Source organism: Giraffa tippelskirchi, chromosome 1, assembly GCF_054371585.1.
Source record: "Giraffa tippelskirchi isolate mGirTip1 chromosome 1, T2T-mGirTip1v1.2.pri, whole genome shotgun sequence".
In the NCBI taxonomy this organism is placed as follows: Eukaryota; Metazoa; Chordata; class Mammalia; order Artiodactyla; family Giraffidae; genus Giraffa; species Giraffa tippelskirchi.
This window is the reverse complement of record NC_137275.1, coordinates 196,225,026-196,246,619: the sequence shown is the minus strand read 5'-3', so window position 1 is coordinate 196,246,619 and position 21,594 is coordinate 196,225,026. Positions and strand designations below refer to the sequence as shown.

Here is a 21,594-nt window from a genome sequence, read left to right as displayed (position 1 = left end):
TAGTCATGTGAGTGATTGGAGTCTAGTCCAGCTGACCCTTAAAATGAATATAGCTGAGTGGCCCTATGGAAAATCAGCAGAGGAACTGCCTTGTCAACGACAGTATCTTAAAAAATAGTAATTCATTGCTGTTTTAAAACACTAAGTTTGGGGGTGTTTTGTTACACAGAAAAGGTTAACAGAAACAATGTTTAAAAGAAGGAATCCATAGGATTCCATAGGAATTGAAGTCCTCTACCTCAGTCTCCATGTATTAAGAATAAAAGCAAAGAAAGTCTCAGACAAAAGTAGATTAGGTCTCCACCACAGGAGGGGACTAGAGTCAGAAATGAAGCCTGCCCCTAACTAATGTGACTACCCTGGCTTTATACCATAAATGTTCATTCTCACATCTTCTAAGTTCTATAGGTGTTTCTCCAGAAAGGTCCTGTTGAAATGCACATGTGTCAACAGGATAAAAGGGGAACATACTAATTTATTAAAGGTAATTTTTACCTTAGTTAAAATTTTTTTTTATTTAAGTAATAGGTTTTTGAGCACTGGGTTAACAAAGGATACAAAGATTATAATAACAACAGCAACAAGAATAACAGTCGAACAACAATGGTAGTGTGTAGTCTATGAGATACATAAATTATTTAGAACGATTCTGTACATGATATTTGTTCTTTTTCCTTATTTACTTATTTATTCAATCATTTATTTATATCAGTATGGACACATGGATATTTATTTTATAGTATTTTGTTTGTTTTGTTGCTTATGCTTTTATAGCTCTGGCCATTAGGAGCTCTTATAGTTGGCTCCTGTGTTCCTTTGACAGACTTCTATTATCATGCCGTTTTGTTTTGTCTCGGTTGAGTAACTCCTTACTTTCTGTCATTACACGATACCCCAGGCTAATATTCTATATTTTCCACACCAGTCCTAGAATCAACCATTTATCCAAGGAGTCCTGCTTCTTTTTATTGCAGAATGGTATTAGAAACTGAGATCCAGGCATTAGGTGTGTTTGTTGCTACTGGGGTCATATTTACTTTCCATTTTAAAAAACTCTAACTATGTAGTGTGCTTTGAGATATTAGCTAGTAATAATAGTAGATATGTATAATGTAAAAATAAAAAAATATATATTGGGAATGCATGTCCCACTTTTTTTTAACCCATGCATAATGAAAAAAAGAAATGTTCAGTGACCACCACTGTAGAACACTGCCATTAAAGAGATTTAACTCTAACAAATCCTAGTCTCTGCAATTCTCCAGTGATTTAATGTTCTGAAGAGAGACTATTGCTCTAGCGCTGAGTGTCCACTTCTCAGCCAAGGGTGGTAAGACATAGCTTCCTTGAGCACCCCTCTGAGTCAGGAGGAGTCCCAAGAAGGAGCTGGTGCTGTGAACTGGGCAGCTTCTCCAGGAGATGCCCACTGCAGAGGAACAGGAGGGCAGTGTGGTCAGAGGTGAAAGGGCACATGGGAAGAGCTAAGCTAACTCTCACCTGCAGGGGAGAGACTCACAGATTCCTCCCAGGCCATCATCACCTTGGGCAGCCATCTCCTGGTTACCTGACCCCTTTCACCAGGAACATAGGGGAGAGCCTGGGGACTGCCCAGTGCCCCTAAGGCCATGAGAACAAGAAAGAATCTGTACACACCCAAAGCCCTCTCTCTCCTGGGAAGGGTAACTTGTGTCCACTTAAACACAGGAACGCAGAACGTGGCAGAAAATTTGGGATGACTGGTGGGGATGAGTCTGTCCACTCATCACCCTCACCCCCAGGTGTCTTGAGGGGCCTTGTGCATCATCTTGTTTGTCTACTCAGCAGTCAGTCGGAGGAAGAGAGATGCTGGGTCTCCATTTCTCCCTTAAAAAAAAAAAAATACACTGAAAAACAAAGTGGCTTACTCTAGTGGAGAACATTCCCGAAAACCCAGTTACTTCAACTGGCTGCAAATATGGCAAACTATAGTTGCTGACTAATGCAGGAGTTTGACCTTAGTTTTCAAGGTCAAACTGTAAGCTTGCTGGGATGTTGGCAGTGCTTTTGGCAGAGGCCATGCTAGCTAATGGACTGGGTGGGAGAGGTCCAGGAGATTTCGTTCTGGGTAGGACAGGATTGGGTTACCCTAAAGAGCAGCCTTCTGCCTGGAAACGGGCCTAGACTTTTTCAACTTTCTTATTAGAGGGAAGGAACAACATTACTTATTGCCTCTGGGAAACAGAGGGTCCCGTGACCTGAGATATCACCTCAGGTCTGTCAAGAGGGGTTCAGGATACTTACCCATCATGGGGGGAGCTGAGACCTGCCTTCCTCCATTCCTGTCACTTCCACTGGCTTTATTGAGAAGCCTTCAGGTCTGCAAGGCTCACTTCTTAGCAGCTGGAATACCAACTGAGAATCAGATGCCCTGAGGCAGCTGCCCCAGCGCCCAGTCTTTTGGGCCCTTGTCTCATGCTGTCCTCACCAAACTCTCACTCCCCACAGCCTGGTCAGGCAAACAGATGCATTTCTGTCTGTGAATCCACAAGACTTCAGTTTGGGGTTAAAAGCATAGAAAATCATAGTATCAGTTATCAGTGTTGTAGCTCTAATGTTACCCTCGTCAAATCGCTGCTGATTAAAACCAGCCCTGTTAATAAACCACAGGCTTTATTTCCCCTCAAATGTCTATAACCACTTTCTGCAACCCCTATTAAAGGGCAAAACCCAAAGGAAAACACAGCTTTGGAGCCCGAGTGCCACTTATTCCCCAGGGAAGGAGTGAACAAGAAAGAAACAGCTCTTTTTTTTCTCACCTTGCCCCCATTTAATGGAGTCAAAATTTTATCATAACTGAAGAGAGAAATCAGTAAGAAGCAGGCGGGCTTTACCAGGGGTCCGCAACGTTTGATCAGCTGAAAACAGCACTCCTCCGCCTCATGAAACAAATGCCTTTGCCAGCCATTCCCTGCGTCTGACTCACATCCTTATTACCTCCTTCTCCTCTTGCTTTCCCCTTAAGGGACTGATTTTTTCCTCCCATCTAAGCCAGAAAGAATTTCTCTGGATTAAGGAGACTGATGAAAGCATTTTTAATATTTGAGCTCAGGTTTGCAAGCTCCATAAAAACCAGCGTTTCCCCTGCTTTGTCTTCCCCACCCCAGCTTCCTTGTCAATAGTTTTTCTCCTTCATTTGCTCTACAGAAACCAGTCGAGGACCTTCTCCAGATGAGGTATTGGGCCCCCTGACCCCTTCCCCTGCAGGACTGCCTGCTCCCTGCAGCCTCCACTCTGAAAGGCCCCAGATGCAGGATGCGACATCTTTCAAAAATCTTTCAGAATGTGGGGGTGGGGACTCTGGGGGTGGAGTGAGTAGTACTTACAATATGACATCTTTCATGTTGATGCCATTTGCCTTTCAAGTAAAGACTGGTTTGACAACGTGCTGAGAAGCTTGGAGGGGAACAAGTTTCAAGCCTGGAGGGAAAAGTTTTGACAATCCATTCCAAGGAAACCTGGAATCTTCCCCACCCACCCCGCCTTTGACTAATAGGAGGTGGAAAGGAGGAAAGCAGACTCTTCCCGGAGCAGCAGGATAATGGTCTTTGTTCTTTGTTCTTCCCACATGTACACCTCTGTTACAAAGTTACCTTCCCTTGCTCCTCAAATTCATGGAGGCTCAGTTGGACTCTAAAGAAAGCTGAGCACCGAAGAATTGATGCTTTTGAACTGTGATGTTGGAGAAGACTCTTGAGAGTCCCTTGTACAGCAAAAAGATCCAACCAGTCCAACTTAAAGGAAATCAATCCTGACTATTCATTGGAGGGACTGATGCTGAAACTGAAACTCCAATATTTTTGCCATCTGATGCAAAGAACTGATTCATTTGAAAAGACCCTGATGCTGGGAAAGATTGAAAGCAGGAGGAGAAGGGGACGAGAGAGGATGAGATGGTTGGATAGCATTACCGACTTCAGTGGACATGAGTTTGAGTAGGCTCCAGGAGTTGGTGATGGACAGGGAGGTCTGGCATGCTGCAGTCCTGCTGCTAAATCGCTTCAGTTGTGTCCTACTCTGTGCGACCCCATAGACGGCAGCCCACCAGACTCCCCCGTCCCTGGGATTCTCCAGGCAAGAACACTGGAGTGGGTTGCCATTTCTTTCTCCAATGCATGAAAGTGAAAAGGGAAAGTGAAGTCGCTCAGTCGTTTCCGACTCTTAGCTACCCCATGGACTGCAGCCTACCAGGCTCCTGCGTCCGTGGGATTTTCCAGGCAAGAGTACCAGAGTGGGGTGCCATTGCCTTCTCCTGACCCACCCAGCTAGAGGAGGCTTTCTCTCTCACTCCTGGGCTCCCCAAAGGCACATGAGCAAGCTGCCCCCCAAGCCCTGCTGCCCCAGCCTGCCACCCCAAACCACCTCCCGGGGGCGCGGTGGGCCCAAGGGGAAAAACACTTGCTCTGCAGGGGCTCATGGCCTCTGCACTTTTATTTCTTCATGAAAAACCAACCCCTCTCCTCTTTCTGCCAGCAACACTGGGCAGAGAGGATGGCCAGATGCAGAGGCAGCTGCCCCCTGGCTCCTCCCCTTGCCCTCTGAGGACGGTCATGTTTTCCCATGGAGCCCGTCTCGTCTCTGCAGAGTCTCACACCTTTGGAACCAAGGTCAGAAGGCGGGTGATTCAAGGCAAGTGTGAATTCAGCACCGGCAGGGCATGGCCTCTCGCGTCCCCGAGGGGACTGGCCTGGGACAGGCTGATTAGGTACCGGACCCCGCCCAGGGTTTATCGCTCTGAGTCAGAGAAGGAAGAGGGCTTAGTCCATCTCCACACCAGCATATCTCCGCGGCCACACGGTGGGACTCTGTCTGGAACCGGGATTCATTGGAGGCCAGGAACTCCACCGCCCGGTCCCACACCCGCTTCATGCGCCTCCGGCTCTGCGGCGGGATTAGGGTGTCACGCACGTGCAGGATGCCCACGTACAGGTAGCGCTCCATGTCCTGCTCCCAGTCCACACAGTGGTCCTGGACCATGTCTATGCTGCGGCTCATGGGGTCGCAAAGTGTCGGACACACGACTGAGCAACTGAACTGAACTGAATTGGCCAAATTTACCTTAAATTCCTGGCAACTTGAAAGTATTGTGTGTAAATAGGCCTTTTCTGGAGTAACCTCACCAGAAACAGTGTGTGTGCGTGCTAAGTCACTTCAGTCATGTCTGACTCTGAGACCCTATGGACTGTAGTCCACCAGGTTCCTCTGTCCATGGGGTTTTCCAGGCAAGAACACTGGAGTGGGTTTCCATGCCCTCCTCCTGGGGATCTTCCCGACCCAGGGATCCAATCCCCATCTCTTCTGTCTCCTGCATCGACAAGTGGGTTCTTTACCACTAGAACCACCTGGTAAGCCCCTATCCAGTTAAATGAAGTGTTTCTTAGGAGGCAAGGGACCTAGTTTTTCTTTTTTTTAAGTTGCACTGAGTGGGCCACCCTGGGACTGTTCTGAGCTTGAGGCCTGAAATCTGGTTGCTCCATTGGGCACCATGCCACCCAACTGCTTGGCCTTATTGTTGTACCAAAAGTTTCCCTGGCTTCCAGGCAGAGCATCATTTTGGAACAGTAAAAACCATCTGCCATCAAATGCCTTGCTCTAACATTTTCCATCCCTTTTCATATCCAATCTCATCACCATTCCCAGGATAATTGTTTTCAGATGATGGCAATATACCACAGGACACACTAAACGACAGATCGGGGTGTGTGTACGTGTGTATTTTATGATTGGCTCTATACCATTCTTTTAAGAGGTCATGATAAATGTCATCTCAAGGTACAACACCCTGAAGAGATTGGCTGACACACAAACAACAGTGCAGTGAATCATGCAAGAAAATTGTCCCTCTAATGGAGAAGAGATGAACCCTTTTGTCTAGATGAGTAGATTTTAAAATGTGAGTACCCTATTTTTCCCCAGTGGGTGTGCTCTAGCAATTTTAGTATTTATGACCTTAATGCTAGCTAATGTTTCCATTTTAAAGATGATCTGTTTTCATAACAAGAATGACCAAAATATCATTTCAGTGGTGTTCCTCCAGAAGACTAGGAAAACTAATTCACTTTGTGCCGGGAGCTGCTTTCTTATAAGTTACACTATTTAATCCTCAAAATAGTGTCATTTGTTAGGTATAGCCAAAAGGTACTCAGAGATTGTGTCACTTGCCCAAGATCATTCTTCGTCATCACCAGGACTGTCATTGTCATTACCATATCTCTTCTTTATTTGGCTGGGGCCATTCAAAGTATTAGATGAACATAATTTCTAATCACATCAATAGCATTGTGTAGTAAATATTTTGGATATCACTTCAAAAATCAGTAAACTGAAGCTCAGTGACTTCTGAGGCTCAGGGTGTGTTGGTTTTAAAATATGTCTACAAAGTCTTTGATACTTTTCCCATCAAATGGTGGACACTAATTTTTGTCTCCTTAAAAGTAGGCTGTACTTAGTGTCTCAGTTGTAATGAAGAGAATATGGTGGAAGAAAGGTCTTTGACTTCCAAAATTAGGTCAAGGCGTTGTAGCTTCCTGCCAGCTGCCTTTCTTCCCAGTTCACTCTGGGGAAGCTGGTTGCCATATTGTGAGGGCATGCAAGCAGCTCCATGGGGAGGCCCAGGTGGCAAGGGCCTGCAACACCACAAGATGGCGCTGTCTTGGGAGCCGACCTTCCAGCCTTAGTCAAGCCTTCAGATGACTGCAGCCCTGGCTGACATTGTGACTGCAGCCTCAAGAGAGACCCTGAGCTGGAACCACTCAACTCAGCCACTCCTGAATTCTCACCCAGAGAAACTATGAGATAATAGCTGCTTGTCATTTTAACCTGTTAAATTCTGAGGTGATTTGTTATTCAACAATAGATATCTAACAGACATGTTTATCTCCTAAATTATACCTCAAAAGCAATTACATTTGCCTTTGTTTGTCCAGTGGCATACAAAAGTAAGTGGGACAGGAAATGAAAGCCTCTTTCCATCCCTCTCTGGACTCAGCACATTTAAAAATATGTACCAAGTATCCTGAAACTTCATGACTGGTCACCAGGTCTGCACAGAAAATCACAAAGAGCTGAACTTGACTATCTTTGGTTGAACTCAGTTTCCTATGGTCCAAACCAAATTCCCAAAGTAGTGTTGGCTTCTTGAGTTGGAGCTACAACCTTCTGCAATCTCCAAACAATGAAGTGGTTTTATTCCACATGTGTTGTGATGTCATGGTGAGACACTTTGCACTGGGCTGACAGCACTTGACTGAGCACCTTGGGAAATGACCACTGAAATCCCTTAAAGGCATTCTTGATTGCTACAAAACTTTCCCCTGCATGAAACAAATGACCTCAGCATGTTTCTCAAACTCCCATTGAAGAAATGTAAGGCTATCTCGACATCTCCACAGTCAAGATTGAGTGTCTCGGTGTTACCATTGCTCCTCTGGGCCTTGACAGAGCCCTTGATATAAACTTCAAAATAGCCTGAGAAGCACACACACTGTCAGTGAACTTGCTACCCTAGACACAGAATCCAATATGGTACAGCTGGAGAGTTCAAAGAGTTTGGACAAGTTCCCAAACTCTATCAGGATTTTTGAGCCATCCAAACTCATTCTTGCTGTCACTGCTTTTCCAGTACTTAGAAGTTCTCACACAGAAGATTAAAAATGTGGAGGTTTTGCCTCTTTATAGAACTGCAAATAAAATATCCCCAAGAGAAGGTCTCCTTGATGAATAAACACATGACTTTCATTTGCACGGCTCTGCAAAAGTGCTTTTAAAGTAATCCAGGCAAAATCTCCATGGACCACGACTCATGGGCTGACTGCTCTCCAATCCTAGCACGAGAATAACACACTCCATGGTTTTTTTTCCCTTCCTCTTTTTAATCAAATGCATTACAGCATGCTATTACTCCTGGGGCTACAGTTCTCCAGATGGCTTTCCAGCACCACTGTGGACTCCATTCAGAAGGAAATGGAACAGTATTTCCCAGTTTAGTACCTTAAATCAGTTTGTTTTCCCCAGGTCTCTATGCATGCTGACCTCACTTTTTACTGAACTCCAAGAGGACTGAGTCTGTATCACAGCAGACAGGATCGTGTGTGTCTGAGATTATATACTGGTGCCAAAATAAAAGTAGCTTTCTCTCCTCCTTGTGGGGAGAAACAAGGGGTGTGACCAAAACAACACTCGGAACTTCTTTCATGCTAGATTCATAGAGACCATTCAATAAGTTAACTCAAATCCATAAAATATATCCATGTAATATTTTTTAACCATTCTGTCCAGTTTGCGTTCATCCTGACTTGAAAGTTCTCTGGGGGCACAATGAAAACAGCAACCTGTTCATTTCCCATGCACCCCATATCGCCCCAGCAGCTCCAGGCTAGCACCCCTCAAAGGTCATATCTAGTCTTTTCTCCAGGATGATGCCTTCTGCCTTAGTGAGAGTTTCCCTTCCACAACTGATGGTAACAGTGGACTTGCACCCACAGCCCTAAATCTGTTACTTTAAGCCCAAAACCCAAAAGAAACCCTTTCTTATGACATACCCAGTCCCAGGTATCTCCAGAAGACAATTTCTATCTACACTGATATGTTAATAGACAATATTATCTGATGATCCTGTTTAATTGTGACTATGTTCCAGGCACTGTGCTTCATCTTGTTTAACCTTCATAACAATCTATAAAGTGCATCTTCTTAGCTCCTTTCAGCAGAAAATTAATTTGATGGCGGTTGTATGTGTCCACCATCACTTAGTAAGAGGTGGAGTGTGAAGCTCTGGGAACCTAAATCTGTACACTGCAAAAGCAAGGAACAAAAGGATGAACATAGAAAATTTCAACATCATGTGATAAATCCCCAAATAGAGTCATGCAGAAACCATGGTGTTCCAGAAGAGGGCATGATTAACTGGATAGGTTGCATGGATGGGAAGACTGAGTGAACTGCTGAGAAGCGGGGAAACTTGAGCTGGACTTTGAATGATGAGTAAATACTAGCAAGGCTTACATAGAAAAAGAGTAGCAAGAGCCTGGAGGGGTGTCCAGAGAGATGGCACTTCGTGTAACAGGGGCCTGAAGAGCATGGAGTGGTCCAGAATCCCATCTAGTTTGGTGTAACAGGAGCAGAGAATATATGAGGAACAGAAAATGGAGGACAAGAAAAATCAAGTGGCCAAGAATCAGATTGCAAGGGCTTTTTACACCTTCTTTAGGACTCTGCATCTTACACTGTAGGTGACAGCACTCCCTCAAGGGTTGTTGGTATTCAGTTTCAAGTCATGTCCAACTCTTTGCAACCCCATGGACTGCAGCATGCCAGGCTTCTCTGTTCCTCACCATCTCCTGAAGTTTGCCCAAGTTCATGTCCATTGAATCAGTGATGCCATCTAACTATCTCATCCTCTTTTGCCCTCTTCTCCTTCTGCCTTCAATCTTTCCCACCATCAGAGTCTTTACCAGTGAGTTGGCTACAAATTTGTATTTTGGAAAGGTATCTCTGGGGACAGCATGAGTTGGAGAAGGGTGACCAGTTGTCTGCTCTAGACAGTCTGTAACAGAGACGGAGAAGAAGGGGAAAGGCATAATAGATTTAGGAGGAGATGACTAAGCATGGAGGGAAAGCAGGTAGTGGTAGAAAGAAAGTTGGATTCTGGGGTAGCAGTAATGTTTAGGAGTGAATGGTACTGGTGTAAAGAATGGAAGGAAAAATTATTTTTTGTCTGGGGGAATGCAGTTATAATTGTATTATATTATATTTTCTATGAAACACTGACGTCTCCCATCTGGATATGTTGGAGGTATCTCAGAGAGAATCTGGAAGGTCCTGGCCAAGATGTAGCCATCAGTTTGATTCTGAAACATCTCAGGAGTAAAGTTGACATCTAAACTTCTCACATCCCTCGAGATCTCAGTAGAAAGAGTCTGGACAAAACCTGTATCACCCTATGGAGGACCAGGAGCACAAGACTTCTCCCTCATTGAAGCAACCATCTTCACCTTTTAGCACTTGTCTAAGCCCACTAGCCAAACCCCACTGAGGAATGTTCAGGGTTTCACTGAAGAATAACACCCAGGTAAGACCCACACCACTTCTGCCCAGCCAAAGCCTCAACTTGGAAGTAGAGAAGCAACAGGAAGGTTTGCAGGTCAATTGAACTAACATTTATTTGGCATTTGCTATGTACTGTGCAGAGTACTGGGCTTCCCTGGTAGCTCAGCTGGTAAAAATCTGCCTGCAATGCAGGAGACCTCGGTTTGATTCCTGGGTTGGGAAGATCCCCTAGAGAAGGCCACTCCAGTATTATGGCCTGTATAGTTCACGGGGTCGTAAAGAGTAGGACATGACTGAGCGACTTTCACTTTCACATGCAGAGTACTAGTGCTCAGAGTGAATATCATGATCCTTAACCTAAAGGAGGTCACAGTTTGTGCAGGACTAAGAGGAGAAGAGGCAGAGTGACTGAGAGAGATGGAGCTGGAGAGAAACACAGATCCAGAGGAGCAGCAAGGAATGGAGTCCTCCTTGTACTAGCCCAACCTGACTACATCCTGTTCACGGTTAATAAAGATAAACCCAGGTACGGAACCAGCACACAATCAGGAAAACTTCCATCTGCATTTTCATATTGAGGTGGCCAAAATATTTACTGTTGCGTGTTTCCGCTTCATGACACTCATAATATTAATTACAAGTAAAATCATTGGCTTACTTGGTAATCATTTGCTTCACGTTTGTCTATGCATATCTTGCTCATCATTGTAACCTTTTCTTTCTCATAGTTCCAGGTACATGATTGGTGCTTAAGAAAATATTTACTAAAAGGAAAGATGTTAGGGAAACTGCAGGGGGATAGAAACCACGTCTCAGGCAAATATAAGAATATCATGCCCCAGAGAAAGCACCCTGTCCCTGCCCCAGTATGCAGATGCTCTTGTTGTTGTTCACTCACTCAGTCGTGTCCAGCTCTTTGCGACCCCCTGGACTGCAGCACGCCAGGCTTCCCTGTCCTCCGCTATCTCCAGGAGTTTGCTGAAACTCATCTCTATTGAATCGGTGATGCCATCCAACCATCTCATCCTCTGTCATCCCTTTCTCCTCCTGCCTTCAATTTTTCCCAGCATCCGGGTCTTTTCCCACGAGTCAGCTTTTTGCATCAGGTGGCCTAAGTATTGGAGTTTCAGTTTCAGCACCAGTCCTTCCAGTGAATACTCAGAGTTAATTTCCTTTAGGACTGACTGGTTTGATCTCCTTGCTGTCCAAGGGACTCTCAACAGTCTTCTCCAGTACCACATTTTGAAAGCATCAGTTCTTCGGTGCTCAGCCTTCTTTATGGTCCAGTTCTCACATGCAGATGCTAAGGACGTAGCATTTCATAAACCAGACTTACTGCACAAATCCTCTCTTCAATCCCAAAATTTCTCATGAAGATTATCACTATAAAGCAGCAAAACATAGGAATATGTCTTGAAACAAATATACTCTAGTCTATTTTCATTAACTATTAATCATCTCCCTGGGATGCATTCCCCACTTACTTCTCCTCTTGGATTTTCATTCCTGAGACTTCCTCCTCTCAATGCTTTCTATCCATAAATAATTTGTGTGTCTATTTCAAAGGCTCCATCTATCCATGACCACTTGAAAATTGTAATAAAACCTAGCCCTTGACTCTGGCACCTCCTACTTCTGCATGCTGTCCTGGTGATGGGGCTAATTGAGAGCAATGTGGAACTTGTCTGGATTAGTTAGTGAGTCTGGATTTCATGGGAGTGAGCTAATGTGCAGATGGACTTTTAGGAAGTCAAAGAACCTGAAATAAAGCTCATGTGCAGTTTTGAAAACCCGGAAGAAGCTGACATAGACACATGAAGCTTTATTTTAGTTGCAGATGTGTTCCTTGAAGACAAGCCATGCAATTACCCATCTTTGTTGAGACAGTGCATTACCAGCACCTCGCATGGAGTAGGTCCTCAGCAAACGTTTGATGAATGGAGTCAAGCATGTACCACCACTACTAAGATTCTAGAGACAGAAGACATACTGTACCAATGTGGCAAATATTTAAGAGCAAATGAAAATTTTCATCCCCAAAGAGCTTGCACTGTGCTAAAAGGCCACACTCCAATGGTAAGCTGAAAAAATTAATAAGCTTCAAAATAAATCTCTTTTGGTTCCTAAGAGTATAGAATGTGTGCATGAGTGTACACACACAAACACACATGCTCACATATGTGCATGCACACATATTCAAGGAACATGAGTTCCTGATAAATATATTCAGGCAAAGCCTGGTGGCTCAGTGGTAAAGAATCTGCTTGCCAATGCAGGAGGTACAAGAGATGCAAGAAACCAAGATTTGATCCCTGGGTTGGGAAGATACCCTCAAGTAGGAAATGACAACCCACTCCAGTATTCTTGCCTTAAAAATTCCGTGGACAGAGGAGCCTGGTGGGTTACAATCCATAGGGGCACAACTGAGTGTGCGCGCACACACACACACACACACACACACACACACACACACACACACAAAGGTAAGGACAGATAAGAAAAGTGAGTCCTGCTGCAGGCAGCCAGCCTCTGACTTCGGCCTCTTTATCTGAACTCTCACCTTTCTGCATGACCAACTCAAGCCTAGCTTCCTCCGCAAAGACTCTCTTGACTGTTCTCACTCTTAGGTACTGCTCTTTTCTTAGAACTACAGCAAATGTCTGGTCTGATCAAGGACAAAACGAGTGCACTCTAGAATGAAGGCAGTTGGTGAACCTATCAGACAGAAGATAGATTATACACACCTTTCAGAGTCTGCTACTTGTAAGTGATTCCTATCACTTTGAATAAAATCCAAATTATAGGCCTTACATAATATTGTCCCTTCCCAGCTCACTCCACTCACCTTCTGCCTCTCTCCGCTTTGCTCACTGTGCCTTAGATACAATGCTGCTAAGTCGCTTCCGTTGTGTCCGACTCTGTGCGACCCCAGAGACGGCAGCCCACCAGGCTCCACCATCCCTGGGATTCTCCAGGCAAGAATACTGAAGTGGGTTGCCATTTCCTTCTCCAGTGCATGAAAGGGAAAAGTGAAAGTGAAGTCGCTCAGTTGTATCTGACTCTTAGCGATCCCATGGACTGTAGCCTACCAGGCTCCTCTGTCCATGGGATTCTCCAGGCAAGAGTACTGGAGGGGGTGCCATTGCCTTCTCCTAGATACAATGGCCTTCCTTCAATGCCTTGAACCTTAAACAAACCAACCTTATCCCACCCAAGGGCGTTTGCAAGTGTGGTGCCTTTTTCCCAAAATCCTCTCCACACTTCATGCAGCCTGCCTCCTCCTCATTTGGGTGGCAGGTCCCTCGAGTCGTCCCCAGAGAGGTGCCTCCTGACCACTCTTTCACCTCCACACCCCTATTCTTCTCTGTCATTCTATCCTGATAATAGACTGAGCTTATCATTACCTAGAATAATGTTATTTGTCTCTTTATTCACTTTATTCTCTGGGTGCTTTCTCCCACTAAGGTGCAAATTCTGTAAAATCAGCACCCTTGGCTATTCTGTTTAACCTTTATTACTCTAGCCCTTGGAAAAGTATGTGGCACATGGTGGACTATCAGTGAAGGTCTGTTGAATGACTGATATAAGAGCAGATATTTATATGATGATATTGACAAGTTTTTTGGATGAGGAAATATGATATATAAAATATGATGTAGTATACGTAAATATATGATATGTAAAATACTTGAAAGAGTGTCTGGCATGTTGAAACCACTCAACATGTTGTATTTTATTAGTAGTAGTAGAACTATAATCACTACTAGTTTTTCTTGTCCCAGCCTCCTCTTTCTGCACCTTTTTGCAAGTTCTTCATCTCCTTCTCAGCCACCCAGTTACAACTTTTCTCTATCCTCCCTGCTATCAGCCTTAATTCTCCATCCTTCCATCTATACATGTGAATCCATATGTGAAAAAGATATCGTTCTTTAAAAGTAATAACCCTTCTAGAGATATTGGCCTTTTAGCACTCATCAAAAAGCACTCACCAAAGAGATCACACTGGTTGAGGAATTTCAGATACTAACTGACAGGCTGAGGGTACATCTTGGACCACAACTTTTTTTCAGTGTCCTTAAAATCACACTGTGATATTATCATGTCTGACATATCAGATCTTATTGCTTAAAAGTCAGTGCTGAAGACCCAGATTTTGGCAAAAGTCTGATAATTATTTAAATCCCTTATACTAGCTAAAGCTAAGCTTTATGCAACCAAACAAAGTAAGTAACATTTGTCTTTCTCCAACTTAGCCTAAGCCTTGCTCTTTCTTGCACTCCCTCCACTCTCTTGACTAGCCTGTGCCCTCTTTACATGACTGTCCCCAGCTGCTCTGCTGAAATTCACTACTTGAGAACAAATTTTTTTCCATCAGTCAGTTACTGATTAGTAAGAAATTTAGCCAAGGTGCTACATGTGTAGAAATACTTGCCTGTCTTATTTCATTTTTTAATTGCAAAATGAGAGGATATCATTGGGAAAGAAATTTCAAGAATCTATAAACTGATAGGACAGAAAATATTTAGAAGGAGCAAGGTGGAAATTTCTGGTTTCTAGACCACTTGTCACTGTTCCATTCAACAGATTAGAAAAGTCAGCCTTGGTCCACATTTTCCCTTGTGTCCATAGGCTCTAAATATATCTCTCAGAGACAATGTACTTGGGTAGAATTCTTTATACGGAGGAATTTAATTTGCCAATGAAAATCATGTTAGGTGTACTCATCAGGTTGAAAGATATCCCATTATAACTCTTTTATCTATGTATAAAGGGAATGACTGTGAATTAAAAAGGCCTAAGATTTTTCAGCTTGTGTCAAACTGAATGCATTTATTCCCTGCTTATATTCAGAGATAATAATATTTAACAAGCCCTATTTGGGGGCAGTTTTTCCCTTTCTGTTAGCTGTGAGTCCATCTGTTCTTCATATAAATTTGGCTTCAACCTCCACATCGTTAAATTGTGCAACAGTGCTATACATGACTTCACTTCAGCACGTGAGAGATTTCATTGTGAAATTCTCTATTAGGTAGCGTGCTTGGTTTCAACTCTGTACACATTCTCTGATTGAAGGCTGAATGAGGAAGCTAGGATTTAGACAAAGTTGTCTATTGTTTTACTCAAAAAGCACACATAAACACTCTCTCCTCTCCTTATATATTTTTATCAGGATGAGTGAAACCCCTTGTTGAACAGATCTTAGCCTCTCTGGGGTTTGGTGACTCCCAAATAGCAATCATCCTCCTATTTCCATGGTACTGACCCATGAGGTAGGTAAATTGGAGAACAAAAATCATTTGTACTCACTAGTCTGTTTCCCTCTCCTTTAAATTACAGTAGACAAAGAATATCAGCATAAATTCCTGGGTTATAAAGAATATCATAAGATCTTATAATGGGAGCTTGGAGAGCATGTGAACCAAACATCCTTCTTAGTCACAGATGTCAGTCACTCAGTCACCTCTCCACAGTCATCTGCTTAGTAAATGTCAGGTCTGGACTCAGAGCCAAGTTTCTGATTCCTTGCACTCAGGGTCCTTTAAAAGCCAAAAATTCTTAGACTCTTACTGAAGAGAATATATATATATATAGGGAGAGCATGAAGTGAAATGAAAGATCACCCTCTAAAATATTCAGGCAAGACTAGAGAATTATTTTCTCTTTAATAGATCAATAAAAGTCAACTTATGTGACCTCAGACTACAAAAATGTGATGCTGGTGCCCTTTATGTTTTTCATCTCATTACTCATAAAAAGTAACTACATTTCAGGAAATTTATATATCTTTAAAATCCCTTTTGAGCACATATCACAATTTTAAATCGTATATATATATCCACACACATTTATATCATTTTTGGGGATATATAATTTACACACGAAATACATATAACATTATATATATATATATATATATCTCCATGTATTTCAAAGGGCAATAAAAATGCAACTCTTTGGAATTGATTGGACATCAAGATAATGGGAGCATGTAGACATTTATAAATATAGATAGAGCAGTGGCTTTCCTTCTTTTTTCTTTCTTAAATAAAAGTAAACTTCAACTAGAAAAGCTTTCCTCAGAAATTCTTTATCTGGGAGCCTGTGGAAGAAGGTCCAAAAGAATTGTTAGAGAGTCTGTGAACATTCTATAATTACCCGCAAATTTTTTCGCTATGTGTGTATGTGCATTTCTCTGGAGAGTAAGTGTTCAAAGTTTTCATGAGATTCTCAAAGGGGTCTACTGGTTTGTGTGAAAACCTAATGTTTAAATAGAAGAAAAAGATGCTGTTCTCCATGGAGGGACTCTGGCCCTCGTCATTTCCCTCATGAACCCCCGCTTCCCCCATGGGATCCCCAAGGAGGCTCCATGAAACCCCTGGGCTCAGTAGAGCATATTTTAAAAACTCTTGCTATAGGAATCACTTAAATAAAAATCTAAATTCAAGAGTTTTGAGCTATCTGTTGCCTATAGACACTTCCTTCAACATCTATGTAAGGCATGTGGTCCAGACCTGCCAAAATGAGGAACTTGTAAAGAAATTAGGAGATAACTAATGCTTGCTAATAACTACGGGACTTTTCGGCAATGCTATGCTCTATCTATAAGCAGCCTTGTTCCCTTTAAGAAAACGGGTTGAAGGTTCCCAAGACATATCTCTTAGAGTTAACTACAATTGCAGGAGTTAGAGTATCTTCAGAGTTAATAATATTTGGACATTCTAACATCCTCTAGAGTTAAATAAAAAATAAACTCTTAAAGTCAAATAAAAAACATACTTTAGCCCTAAATCTATGAAGGTAAAATGTGAGGATAGAAGGAAAACATGAGATAATATTTGTCAAGCTGATAATACCCAAATAGTAAGAAAGACCATCACTGATAATTTTGGTAATATTGAGCATTCAGTATATTCATATAAAAATATTTTGAGATGCAGGTCATATACAAAATGTTTGCACTAGTCTGGGTTCTTGGTGGCAAACAGCAGAAATGAACACTAATTAATTTAAGCAGAGAAAGGAACTCAGTGAATAGGTGTTGGGTACCTCAGGGAATCTGTGAGAAGTCTGGAGAACAAGATGTGGAGGGAACCTGGGAAGGCAAAGAAGAGCCAAGATCCAGCCTTAGGAATTGTCTCTTTAGGACATGCCCAGTGGTACTAGGGACAATGGGCACTCACTGTCACTCTCCACCAATAGACGTGCCAGTCCACAGTGCTGGACTCCAGCCCCTGCAGCAGGAGCCAAGAACAATCTCTAATTAACCCTGGTCTTTGTATCAGTCCCTGCAGATCCTCTAGAAATTATGATTTGTGTTTTTGAAAAATAACTTGCCATGGTGTGGAGAATGCACAAATTCAGTGAGAGATTGTAGGGAGGGTGACCAATTGTAAGGTTATTATAAAAATATAAGCAGGAATTTTCAAAAGCTCCTTGCTTGGTGCACTCCAGGCAGAAGTGCATCTAAACAGGTAAGGGCTAAAGACAGTGGTTCTCAAACTTTAGAGGGCATGAGGGCTTGTTGAAACACAGACCACTGGACACCACCCCTGGGTTTCGGATCCAGGAGGTCTGAGGTCGGACCTGAGAATTTACCTTTTGAACAAGTTCCCAGATGATGCTGATCTGGCTGGTCCAGAACCATATTTGTACAAGCATCTGTGAGGTTAGCTGTGTGGTGAGCCTATACATTCATCTTAAGAGTGGCGGTGGGATCTTGAGTCTTGGCATGACCATGTGAGAACATCATAAAGATTGTCCTGCCAGCTCTCCCTGAGAATTTGGGGCTAGGGTCAGTATGAGGCACTGCCTCAGGAAAGGGGAGGCGGGGCAGTCTAAAGAGACAGAGAAGAGAACCTGGAAGACTTTCCTAATTCTACCAGCAGTGTAGAGCCCAACATTGCAGTAGGAGAACTGCATGACCACTGATTTTCATCAAATTCATACAATCTTCCCTATACTGAGAATAGGACCACCTTTTATTCAGTTTCTATTCCCAAAGTACATAGCACACAGGAGATGCTAGTACATGTTTAATTGATATCATTAGTTCTAGACTAAGCTACTTCTGGTCAAATGTCAATTTTTCTCTTTGCTCTTTCATCTCCCTACAGAAGATCATATTCATTAACACCATTGGTGGGGTTTCTCTTTCTTTTAAATATTATAAATCAAATTTCAGATGACCAAGGTGGACAGATAAGTGATCAGTGGTCATATTTTCCAATAAATGTGTCCAAGAATCAAACAATAAAACACGTGACATTTAAAAAAAATCAGGGACTACTATCCAGCCTTTAAAAAGAAAGAAAGCTGGCCACATTTATGACAACATGGATGACACTAAAGTTATGCTAAGTGAAATAAACCAGACACAGAAAAACAAATACTGCATGATTTCACTTACATGTGGAATCTAAAATGGTCAAACCCACAGAAGAGAGTAGAAAAATAGTTATCTTTGGAGGAGGGGGAAAGGGAGAGATGTTGGTCAGTAGTACAGTTTCAGTTCCAAAGATCTAACGTACAGCAACATCACTGTAATTAGCAATACTGTATTGTGGACTTAAGATTTACCAAGGATCTGGTGCTCTTACTATAAGAGCAAAAGAAGAAAATGACATCTGTGTGAAGAAATGGGTATATTTAATGGCTTGATTGTGCTCTTTATCTCACAATGCATACATGTGTCAACACATCAGGGTGTACACTTTAAAGATATACTATTTTTATTTGTTAATTATACATCAGCACAGATTGGGAAAAATCACACATGCTCACATCATGCAAAACATACCACTGAAGGCAACGCTCACTGGATAATCAGCAGAGAAACTTCCCGTTGAACATGACATTTTGGTGTTAGATGATTCACTCAGTGCACATTAAGAGCTTGAAATGGAAAAATATTAACCCAGCCAGTCAGTCAGTCAGTCCTTCCATTCTTGTCACCAGTGTTTATTCCAGTTCCCATAACACAGTGGGCTTGAGTGTTTTTCTTTTCAGTAGGTTGAAGTATATGAGTAACATCTGTGGGGTGTGTTGATATTGTTGAACCAAAGCTCAGAAATGTCAGCTTGAAATGAGTAAGACTTGGAGGGGCCTGGTTGCAGGACAACTTCAGGTTCTGGCTCATCTGAGACTCAGCATAAAAATAAATCAGAGGCTATGACCTCTTGCCCCTCCTAGTTTCCAGAGGATAAAAAAAGCATCTAGTATAATACTACACCTCCAAGTATCAAGACAAAAAAAATAAGTATTCATTTTTTGAGAGGAGGGTAAAACTTATAAAAATATTCAATGGAATAAAATGTTTTTTGAGAATTGTTGTTCAGTCACTAAGTCATATCCAACTCTTTGTGACCTCATAGGCTACAGCACACCAGGCTTCCTTGTCCTTCACTGTCTCCTGGAGTTTGCTCAAACTCATGCCCACTGACTCTTGCCATCCAAACAGTTCAACGTTTGTCTCCCCCTTCTCCTCCTGCCTTCAGTCTTTCCCGGCATCAAGGTCTTTTCCAATGAGTCGACCCTTCACATCAGGTGACCAAAGTATTGTACTATCAGCTTCAACATCAGCTCTTCCAATGAATATTCAGGGTTGAGAACTGTGTGTGTATGTGCGCTAAGTTGCTTCAGTAGTGTCCAACTCTTTGTGATTCTACCGACTGTAGCCTGCCAGGCTCCTTTGTCCATGGGATTCACCAGGCAGGAATGTAGTCACAATTGCTTGGATGCCTTTATTTCTATATCATGCAACCATGTTTGAAGAGAAGAACTCAGAGTCAAGAAAAGAAGTAGAATTGCTTTGATAGCAGCCATGAGGGTTTTCACTCGCCTTGAAGAAAGGATGGTAGAGGAAGAAATGGTAACCCTAGAGAGACTTTATTGTCCAAGAAGGAGAGGCTGGTGGACACATAGCTGGGGTAGGGGGGAGCAGCAAGGAAAGTCATTTTTCTCTCTGAATATATTCTTCAAAGATGAGATCTGAGACTTACAGAGAAGGTAGAGATAAATCCCCACGTCTATGAACCTAGTTCCCACCAGCTTGAACTCTCTACCTACTCACAATATAATCAAGGAGAAAAATACAGAGATCATCAAAATACAGTTGTGATCACCCCAGTGAAGTGAAGTGAAGAATCTAAAGCAGAAAGATCAGTGAGGATCAGTGATTAAGAGACAACTTTTAACATTGGGTATACTATATATAGGACTTAAATGATGAATAAAAGTTAGGAAACTGTTAGACTGATGCTGAAGCTGAAGTTCCAATGTTTTGGCCACCTAATTTGAAGAGCTGACTCATTGGAAAACACCCTGATGCTGGGAAAGATTGAAGGCAAAAGGAGAAGGGGTCAGCAGATGATGTGATGGTTAGATAGCATCACTGACTCAATGGACATGAGTTTGAGCAAACTCCAGGAAATAGTGAAAGACAGGAGAGCCTGGCATGCTGCAGTACATGAAGTCACAAAGAGTTGGACATGACTTACCAATTGAATAAGATTTTATCAAGGAAATTCCAATATGCAGATTGAAATTAGGATGTGAGCCAAAGGGACTTATGCCCTTTGGGCTTCTCTGTGTTTTTTTTTTTTTCCCCAAACTTGACAAGCCAGATACAATTATATTTGTAGAAGCAGAACTCAATTTTCTCCTTTTGGGCATCAGAACAAATGAACTCAGCATTTACCACCAACATATTTCTTTTTTTATGGTTTTTCAAAAAGTTTTATTTCTGTTGATTTAAAGAATAACTTTGTAGGGAACCAGCTCTGAGTTTTCTGCTTTTCAGGGAACTGTTACAAATGTGGACCATCTTGGAGAAGGAATAGATCAAAGAATTGTTAAATATTCTACAGAGAAAGTGAATTCATTGAAACAATGAAAGTTTGAAGACTTTGAAGACGTTAGAGAGACATACAGAATTAGCATCGACTGTGTAACAGGGTTCTTGGACAACATGGTTAAAAAAAAATCATAAATGTCAAAACTGGATCTATTCTGGAGGTCCCCACAATGTTGGCCCCAAATAAAACTCTGGTTTCATCAAAGTATTTTATGGATTATTAACAGTAATTTCAGAAACTCTGTTACCAATTTTTATGGGATGATCTGATGTTTCAAACTTTTATTGGCTTCTGCTTTCACCCAATAATTTCAGGTCTCTGAGCCTCAATTTCCTCATCTATAAAATGAAGTGTTAATTATTTAAATATACCATTCCTCTTTTAAACTCATTGAGGTCTATAACTCTTCTTTCAGATACATTTTCTTTATTTTTTAAAGCAGAAAAATCACACAGATAATGCAAAATCTATTTCTTTATAAAAGAAGTAAAACATTGTAAATTAAAGTCAACTTTATCATTCCCAGTCCCAGTCTCCCTCCATCTCTTCTAATCACCATGATTAGCTTGCACATTTTTAAAATGTTTTTGTCTACTTATGTTTGCTTATAGGAAATATATACCCCTGTTTTATTTGTATGTTTTTACATGCAGTGTAC

General features: G+C 42.2%; 2 long non-coding RNA genes across 2 annotated transcripts; one reads left to right on the top strand and one right to left on the bottom strand.

Moving 5' to 3' along the window:
* Window positions 1-742: 742 nt before the first annotated feature.
* LOC145538727 (uncharacterized) lies at window positions 743-2,652 on the bottom strand. Its single transcript, XR_014077205.1, has 2 exons — window positions 2,281-2,652; window positions 743-1,863 (listed from the first exon to the last, which is right to left on the bottom strand). It is a non-coding gene; the product is annotated as an uncharacterized LOC145538727 (long non-coding RNA).
* A 16,844-nt stretch (window positions 2,653-19,496) lies between these two features.
* LOC145538723 (uncharacterized) lies at window positions 19,497-21,148 on the top strand. Its single transcript, XR_014077203.1, has 2 exons — window positions 19,497-19,626; window positions 20,882-21,148. It is a non-coding gene; the product is annotated as an uncharacterized LOC145538723 (long non-coding RNA).
* The last annotated feature ends 446 nt before the right edge of the window (window positions 21,149-21,594 follow it).